This window comes from Cynara cardunculus (assembly GCF_001531365.2).
Source record: "Cynara cardunculus var. scolymus isolate 2C chromosome LG 14, CcrdV1, whole genome shotgun sequence".
NCBI classification, from domain to species: Eukaryota; Viridiplantae; Streptophyta; class Magnoliopsida; order Asterales; family Asteraceae; genus Cynara; species Cynara cardunculus.
The window spans coordinates 1,151,845-1,162,266 of record NC_037541.1 but is presented as its reverse complement, the minus strand read 5'-3'; the positions used below and the strand labels follow the sequence as shown (position 1 = coordinate 1,162,266).

The 10,422-nt window shown below is 31.8% G+C and overlaps 1 pseudogene; it reads right to left on the bottom strand.

Moving 5' to 3' along the window:
* LOC112527030 lies at nucleotides 1–1,697 on the bottom strand (annotated as a pseudogene).
* Between the last annotated feature and the right edge of the window lie 8,725 nt (nucleotides 1,698–10,422).

Below are 10,422 nucleotides of genomic sequence, written 5' to 3'. Positions count from 1 at the left end.
TTGTAGGTATATATGACATATTTTAATTATCTGGGAAGTTTGTAGACATTACTGATATCTGTTATAATTGAGAAAATTGAGCAAAAGCTGATTTACTTTGTCGGGAAATTGTTCTTGAAGAAAATGAGAACCTTCGAGTAAGTATATGATTTCCAGGTTCGGTATATAATTCTTGACCTCACTCTTTAAGTATTCCTCCATTCCCGGGATGTCGAAAGAGAAATCTTTTTTGCTTGTGATTGACAGTGCTGGAGCTTCAACTTTCAGATTATCCACATCTTTGTCTGGATGTTCAATTTTGTCTAGTAATGACCTACAATGAATATATAATGCAATTGAGGATCACATAAAAACAGTGGTGCAAAAAGACCAAAAGAGTTACAAGAACCTCACTTTACAATCGGGTTATTTTAAATTACTAAAAAAACTAACTAAAAAAGGCCAACATGAAATGAATTATTTGGGGACATGGTTAGTGTAATTCAAGACTTTAAACTTGTAGAAATACTGAATAATCCAAATTTCTATAAAATGAAATTTTGGTCATTATTTCGACATTATGTGAATTTATCACTGTTTCACATAAAAAGTAGTGAAATGCACATTTTTGTTTGTAGAGAGCATTTTAGTTGATATTTCAATTATTGTTTCATATTTATGCTCTTACGAAATTACTTGTGATGTTTCATGTTGAAAGTAGCTTTTCGTTTTACCACTTATCTCGAATGATTATCACATAACTGAAAATGATATACAAGTGATATCTTAGAACAATTTAGTTAGGAGATCTATGTGAAGGTTTAATTTACATGTCAACATAATACATTTGCTAAATTACCTGTATGGAACTTTGAGTGCTGTTACAAATCCAGACTTCTCATACAAAGCACCATAGATCTCAAGATCCTCCTCCGTGAACCAAGAGGGTAGAGGAGCCGATGCTTCCACCATATCTAATACCTCCTGGTTTTCACCAGCTGTAGGTATCTCACTACTACAAAACAAAATGTAGATTTTCCTCACTATTGTTTTAGCATCAAATCGGCTAAAGTCAGCTTCAGCTCTTCCAGGTTCCTAATAGAGATTTATGTTATATTGATTAAATTTACATTCGAGATTCAAAGAAGCAGAGAGGCTTTGAAAAAGAGTGTGTACCTGCCATCTTCGCATGTAGAAACCCTCAGGGAGGTTTTGGAGTCCCTGCATACCATGAGGGGGTACATATGGCACACCAATTGTTATGATTCCTGCAACTTTCTCTGGATAAAAGAAGGAAAAAAAGTATCCAACCATTGTTCCAAAATCTTTACCAATCACGAACACCTAAGAATCAATACAAACAAGGGTAAATTGGTTGGTATCCATAACTAATACACATATTTTTAGTTACCCAAAACACAATTATTTACCTTAGATATAGCGAGAGAAGCTAGGATGGTGGCAATATCTTTGACAAAATCAGCAAATGATGTATTTTGGGGTTCCGCAGGAATGTCAGATAGTCCGTAACCTCTGAACTCTAGTGCAATGGCTCTGAAACCAGCGTTTGCTACGGCAATCATCTGATGGCGCCATGAATACCATATCTCGGGAAATCCGTGAAGGAAAAGCACCACAGGTGATGATTCCAACCCAAGTTCGGCTACGTGGAGCTTTAACCCATCGCCTTGGATGTAATTGTGCTTAATTTGATCCATTTTTGTTCGATGATGAGATTGGAAAATGAAAGACTTTTATAGCAAAGGTGCTACTTTAAGTTTTGGTTTTTGTGCTTTTATAAGGTGTTTTCAGGCCATAATTATTGTGAATTTTCAAGATATTTATTTTTAGTTTCAATAAATTAATTAATTTAATCATAAAAATCAAAGTCATTAGTAAGACGTTATAAAAATATAATATGATTTGTCAGTTGGCACATACACCTTCAAGCATTTCTTTAAGAGTAAATTACGTTTTTAGTCTTTGCAGTTTGTTACAAATCGAGAAATTCATCTGTATTATTTCGAAGTAGTAATTTATCATCTTTATAATTTGCAATTTATTATTCTTTTCCTTCTTGAGGTAATTCCCATTTTTAAGTATGAGGACCAAAGAACATCTTGTTTGATGGAATGAAAGGATTTAGAATTTTTGACATTTTTGGTTTGTAGGCTTCAGGATGTAATTGTTTTTCATTATTCATAAATAATTTACTAGAACAATTTATAAGCAATTATAAAAATATAAAAAAAAATTATATTAAATTTTTATTAAATTGATTTTTACAATACAAGTGTTTTTAATATATATATATATATATATATATATATATAAATTAAAATATTATTGTATACAAATTCTATAAAATTTTGTATAGAATTTCAAAATCATATGTTATGGATTTAAAACCCAGGATTCAAAACCATGAAATTCTTCAAACGAAACATGAGATTAAGATTGAATTCAATTATAAATCTCTTCAAATTTAATGTAATTCCGCAAACCAAACGAGCCTAAAAACCAAATTATAAACCATAAAAATAAATCATTAAATTATAAATTATATAAATAAAAACAACAATAAATTAAAAACCATAAAAATAAAAATCGTAATTTTAAAAAGGAATAGACCTAGCCATCAATTTTCAACAATGTTTAGGGACGAATTAATTTTCAACATAAATTAATTTTCAACATAAATTAATTTTATATTTATGGCATTGACTATTTTTCTCTCAAATCCAGTTACATAAACTTTAACTCGAATCTAATTTTACTTTTTTTATCGTTGAATCGTGATCTAATCCAATTAAAATTATTTATTTTTCTTATTATTTTTATTTTAAATATATTAAATAGATTAAATGAGCCATTACATATTTTAAAACATAATTATAATTATAGAAAACTTAGCATCCAATTGAAATTAAATAAAACAAATCACAAAAATAAGTACAAAATTACATATTTCAAATATATAAATAACTGTAATTAATTATCAGGTTCGATTTTTTTGTCATATGCTCAATCAAATAACTACTTAGAGCGTTGTGAGCTTCCCTATTGCGAAGTTGTTCCCTGTTAACCATATAATGAGATAGGATTGCGATCCATTCAATAAGAATTTAGTTGATTGACCATCATCTTCTATTGTCGATTTGTGGACATGTTGTTAAGAAACTCAGTAGGATCAGAATAATTTTGGTGTGCATCTCTTTCATCTTCAACTACCATATTATGCATGATGATACAAACAATCATAATTAGTCAAATTTATGTTTGTCCCAAACAAGACATGGTCATCGAATAAATGCAAAACGAGCTTGTAGAACTCTAAATGTCCGCTCAACATTTTTTTTGACAGCCTCTTGAACTTGAGCAAACAACTTGTGCTTCCATAATTCGTTAAGTCACTACAAGAGGAAGGAGCTTTAGAGAAGAAATCTTCAGAGAAGCTTTTAGAAATGTATCTAATGCTATATTATAGAGAAGAATTTAAATGACAAAAATGAGAAATGTAACTAAAGGTTGGACGACATTTAAAGAAGGATTTATAGGTTAATTATACGCTGTAAGAAATGTTGTTAAAAGTTTTAGAGAAGTTTTTATAAAAAAATGTCTCTAAAGAGTTGCATCAATTTTTAGGAACACTTTTTTAAGCTTCTCTAAAGATTAAGAAAAAGTTTAAAATTAAATAAATAATATATTAAATAAAATTCAAACGAATTGTTCTAAATGAAGGTGTTTTCTTCTCGTCGCTTAATCACCAGAAGCCCTAAACCATTTGCTGTAAGAAATGTCGTTCAATCACCAGAAGCCCTAGATCATCACCATCGCTCGTCTCTCATCGAATCTTATTGATCTTCTCTTCTCTTCTTTGCATCGATTGCTCGAAAAACATGTATGTCTATTTACCGATTCTTCAAAAAATATCAATTGCTCGAACAGGTAAGCTGAAATCAGTTAAAGGACAAGAATATGAATCATGTTATGTTGTTAATAGGTCCAATTCCAGGAGTTATCCAACAATCGTCTGCTAGGGTTCTTGTGAGAAACATAAATGAATTTTAATTGAATCTCTCACTTGATTGATTATTTAAAGTTGCAATTCGATAATATTTGTTAGAACCAATTGTTTTACTATGATTTGGTGTAAGTTCTATAAGAATCCCAAGAGGCAAGTCAAAAATCATTTTGGATTTCTGGATTTCGTTCATGAAAGCCCTTTCACTTGATCAGATGAAACAGGCATAGTATAATAGCTTAATCTAAAATAAACACCAATTTGATTTGTTATCTGTTACACATAATAGAATTTTGGCATTTGTTCTGGGAATGGTGAAGGCATCCTGGTGATTGCTTGTAGTCTATCAAACACAATAGGACCTATTCTAATAGATCATTAATCGTCTCATCTAATGTGATGTCTGCTTCTGTTGATTGAGCTTTTGCTGAATATTTTTTGTTTGCTTTTAGAAAAAGAGAGAGCAGTCAATTTATGCTTGACTGTGATTTCATTATGTTATCTCGATGATTAGTCTAGTTATCTTGCACAAATGGTGTCTGTGGGGGTCTGAATGATATGACGGCTTTAGGCTCTGGTTGGCTGTTATATAATATGCATGTATCGATTCATTGCTGAATACACATGAACATACTAAAACGGTCTCATTGCATGTATCTCCATGATTAGTCTAGTTATCTTGGTCCTGGTGTCTTTGGTGCAAGTGCTTTCCCTGTTCTTGACCCCCGTCCTTGATAGTTCTTGGTACATATCATGTCAAATCATACATAGAAAAAAATGCAAAAAATTGGTATTGATTGTTGATGTGTTTAAGTAGGCAATTAATAGATAAGAATACAATTAACAATATATAAGTATTCATTCAGTCTACCCTTTAACAATTACCTCTATCTTTTTATAAATTTTGAGGGAAAAGGAAAAAAAGAGAGGTGTTTAGTTTTTAGGTACCTGACGTTTAGCCAAGCTTTTGAGAAGAGCAGGGGAGGCAGTCTTTGATTTTGACGTTTAGCCAAGTTTAGTATTCATCATATAATGGGTTTAGATTTTGATTTTCTGCAAATCCTTGTGATCATCGACTTAAATAACTCTTATACTTAAGAATTAAATTTTAACTCAGCCTGTATACAAGACAAACAACAATTGTCATATGATTTTGCACCAACCAACTCATTTGTAATCAACAATTTGAAGCATGAATATAGCCAAAGAACATCTATAATTTGTAACAATAATTCCTCTTCCTCTTATCTTGGATTTATTGTTCTCTCTCGGAAGGAAACCTTTTTACACCATACGATCTCACCTCAATTGGTCGTTTTGCTGAAACCGCATCTCTAAATCCAAACAGAAAGTAAGAAAAACCACACTTCTCAGGAGATCTCGCAATTCTGTACATCTGCGTTCACAAAACCATCCTTCGTTTAGTGGCTGTAAATCGTAATAATGCCTTTGAAATAACATCCCACATGCTGTTCAGGGTTATGTATGGTGGGATCAACAAGATAAAGGCCAAACAGATTCTAGGACAACAAAAATGTGTATGAGAAACTAACACCACAAATAAGAGAATGACGTACTAATTCAAAACCACATGATTACATTCAAAAACACTTGCACCACATGATTGGCATGACTTAGATAGTTAGCATAGGCCATAAGGTCACTTTTTATCTACAACTACTACTACTTAAAGTGAGGTCACCATCAGTCTTTCCCCTTTCTGAACCAATACTAATTACAACCTATTCATCTAGGAGGTACATGCCATCTTGCATTAATACATCCGTGGCAACAAGGGGATTTTTATTCCTCTTTGGATTTGAACATGGGACCTCATGGTACTTTTGACCTTTAGAGTCAAGTTCAAACCAATCAAACACCACCCTTGTGGTTAAATTAGAAAATGATTATTTTAGTGATTTAATGCATCTTTCTAAAAGAAGGGGCATTCTCAAAGCCATTTTGTTAACTGTGGCAAATTAGAAAAGAAGATTAATTTATGATGGATAACTCCAAAATGATTATTTTAGTCTAGATATTAACCCAAAATACATTTTGATTTTGGTTGGTAATGGGACCCAGCTGGGGTTTCCACTTTAGAAATAAACATGATCTAAAAAGAGGGAAGCATGCTGTTTCTTTATCACTTTACCATACATACATACATACATACATATATACAACTACCAAATTCCACCTCAATTTTACCTTTGATATCCACTATAAACCTAAAAGTTTTTCTTAAATTTTAAAACATATTGCATCTAACACTTCTAAGTAATCTTTTCATAACAATGTGTGTGATAATATCATTTATACCTTATTAGGGACTGAAAAAAAAATCTAAAGATACGATCAAAGCAAAGATGGATTTAGAGGATTTAGGCATTCGAAAAGATTTATGGTTACAAAAGTCAAGTTCTGGTGTTTTAAACAAACCTCATGCAAGCTATACGTTCACCAAAGAAGAGAAGATATGTTTTCTTGATTTTTTAAAATTAGTTCGATTGCCAGATGAATATGCTTTGAATATTTCACGTTGCGTGACATCTGATCGGAAGTTGACAAACTTAAAAACACATGATTCTCGCATCTTGCTTCAAAATCTCTTGCCAATTGGAATTGTAGGTTTGTTATGCAAAGATGCTTGTGTTGCTATAACTGAATTGTCCAACTTTTTTAGAAGACTTTGTTCTCGTACTCTTTTAGTGGTAGATATTCAAGGGTTAAAGAAGGGGATTGTTGTGATTTTATGCAAGTTAGAGAAGATATTCTCTCCTTCCTTCTTCACAATAATGGTCCATCTTTATATTCATCTACAGCTCAAGCACTTTTGGGTGGACCTGTTGCTAGTCGATAGATGTATAGTGCTGAACGATGTTTAGGCACTTCCAAGCGTTATGTTAGAAATGCAGCTTTTCCTGAAGGTTTAATTACAAAAGCTTATGTTGTTGATGAAACATTAACTTTTTTATCCTTGTACATAAAAGGTTTGGAAAAAAAATTCACAAGACCTGAGAGGAACATTGATGATGTTATATGCAATGAATCGTCAAACTTTGCTTTGTTCACAACAAGATTACGTTGTTTTGGGACTTCACAATTGAAGTTCCTTAACACTCGGTCTAATGCTTTGCAATGGTACATTCTTAACAATTGTCATGAAAATATCAGATCGTATCTAGAGTAAGTTTTCCTTTTCCTTATAATGATTGATTATATTATCTTAACCAAACAACTATAATGTACTTTTTATATATGTAGTGAGCATATGGACATACTTAAACAAAACTTTAACAGTGATTTAGAGCAACTACAATCAATGACTTTTCTTGTATGGTTCAAGATGAAGGTAAAGATGGACCATTTATCAAGAACATGTTACACATTATTTTATTACTATGATTAACTAAAGCATTTTTTATAGATGGAGGAACTACGTCATGAGGGTTCAACTGAGGCAACATATGATATGTATTCATTGGCTCTTGGCCCATTTGATCAATATACTAGTTGGACAAGTTGTATCGTAAATGGTGTACGTTTCCATTCACATTGTAGAGATGTTAAACTTCACACTCAAAATTGTGGAATTTTTGTTCCAAGCAACCATGATGGAGAGGGAGTAGATTTCTATGGAGTTTTGTTAGAGGTTATGGAGTTATCATATATACTAGGTAGAAAAGTGGTCGTCTTCCGGTGCAAGTGGCATAACACTGACATGAGATTGAGAAACATTAACTATGAGAATGATTTGACAAGTATTAAAATAAGTTCTGAGTGGTACGTTAATGATCCATATATTTTGGCAACACAAGCACAACAAGTATTTTATTTGGCAGATACAAAGAGTGACAAAAATTGGAGGTTTGTACAGAAAATTTCACCTCGTCACATAGGGGACGTTCCGATTGTTGATGCTATTATTGAATCAAATACATTATCATCAATGTTCGTCGCATCAGAAAATGACATTGAGGATATAATGTTAGTTAGAAGTGATGTTGAACCAACAAATTGTGATGAAGATGAGTTTATGAACGATGATGATGAGGACAATGAGAGTGAAGATAAAGAAGCTTCGGATTGAAGAAGAGGAAGATGATGGTGTTGATTGAACAATTGTGATCTTTTTGGGTTGATTTGGTTGATTAATTTTAGCTTTTTTTGTTAATTGGCCTATACAAATACTATTCTCTATCTCTATAATGGACTTAAGACTTGGATATAAATCTGGTTAGTGAACTATTCTTATCTCTATATGCCTTAAGTAATGTTGCCTCAAGTTTTAATCTATTATACAATGTTATATGCTGCTCTCTTTTACTCTGCTTATGACTCAAATTCTTTTACCAGTTCACTTGAAATACTGCATTATGGCTACTGCCTCTACAAATACATCACGGTCAGATTTTGCTTCGTCGTCCTTGAAAATTAACAAACGTGGTTCTACTAGAGGAGAGATCATAAAAAAATTAGAAAGCAAATGGGAGGAGTTAGGTTGGTTGTAGACTTTTGCGAGGAGTTTAGGCAAGCTGTTGGGACAAACTCCGAGAAGTTCAACAACGAATGCGGCGTAATATATTGTAGATGTGTCCCTTCAATTACATGGATTGGAGGAAGGTCCCTAAATCTGTCAAGACTAGTCTTCGTGAGAGGATTTTGGAAAGATAACCACAAGTTATATTTATAATATTGTGTCATTCTTGTTCTTATCCTTAACAAATTTTGTATCATTCTTGTATTTATTTTATAGATAAATTTTGATGTCGACTTGTCTTCGAAGATTGTGGTTGATGTGATTGACCTCCAAATGGGTCGATCTTTCAAAACTCACCGAGCAAAGCTGCAGGAGCTTTTTTTTAAAATGCCATGGCCAGGAGGACATGGAAAGAGCCATAGGAATGAAGCCAACTGACTCGAACGTTACAGATGATGCTTGGCATATACTTTGCAATTACTGGAGTTCGGAGAAGTTTCATGTAAGTTGTTTTTGGATCTTGATATGCTTTGTCTTAAATTTCAAAAAATGTCGGTAACTTTAATGTTGTTTATTTTCTATATCTTGMAAATGTCTTGGTAAGAAATATAAAAAAATAAAATAAAAAGTGAACCAATTAAATCATCAATGTGCAAAAATCTTATTGTGTTCTCATTTATTTCTTTTGGTCCTAATTGTTGCATTTTAGCTATTTGGACTTGGATCAACTTCAACCAGGTTTAGTATAGAGTTTTATGTATAGCTGTTGTTTGTGGTTTTAATACTATGTAGAAAAAGCGACGAATTGATTCACAATTTTATAGAAGTGAAAGTCTATATATAGCTGCTGTTTGTGAGTTTTATATATAGTTGCTGTTTGTGGTTTTAATTCTACGTAGAAAAAGCGACGAATTGATTCACAAATTTATGTTTCATTTATTGAATTAACAGCAAATAAAATTAAAGTAATAATTCATGGACCATTTCAACCTTTGAATTCATGGTCAAGATTTGTAATTTACCCTAAGGAAAACAATTAGTCTCCTCTTAGGACCACTACAGCTTTGCATTTCATTCATATTCAATTAATAATTTTTTTTATTTTTAAATCAAAAGCAAGCGGTACATGAATACATCAATTCTTATTCCGACAACCAAACAAACATCTGGGATAATCTCGTAGTTCCTATGGGGTGGAGATGATGGTTCTTTGATGCAAACTTTAACGTGGATCAAAGGACTATTCATGTGCATTTAAAATCGAGTCAAGTTCTAATTGTGCAAGTTGACTCTGTTGTAATACAGTTTAGCTAAGCCTTATCAATATATTCTAATCAAGAGGTAAGGTTGGATATGTAAACCAAATCATGGAGGAAAATTAATAATCGGTGCAAGTGTAATTCAGATATCTATTTTGGTCGAAGATGAAATTCTACAATAGACTAGATCCGTTTGGATCACTTGATAGAAAACTAAGTTAAAATGAATTCTATAAAAGTTTGTGTTTTTCAGTTATACTATTGGGATATGTCTTAACCAAGTTGTATGCCCCTACTGATTAAGGCGTCTTAAATAAACCGTGTGAACATGTTTCCATCAAGAATATAAAACTATCTAGTAATAATTATACCGTATTCAAAATCTTATAATATATAACTAGTATGTTTGGAACTGCACGTTGCATGGTAACGATAATTTAAAAAAAATATTGAAGATAAATGGTGGATGATCATATATTAGATGCTAAACTATTATAAATCGATATTACAAATGAAAAGAAACTTGCTTTATCATATTCTCAGTTGTTTCTTTTGATATATATATATATATATATATATAAAGCTCTACGCTATCAAACTTTGTAGTTAGCTTAAGAGTATTGTGAAAAAATATAATCGATAATGATATAAATGTCATCTTCATTTTATTTAATTATAAT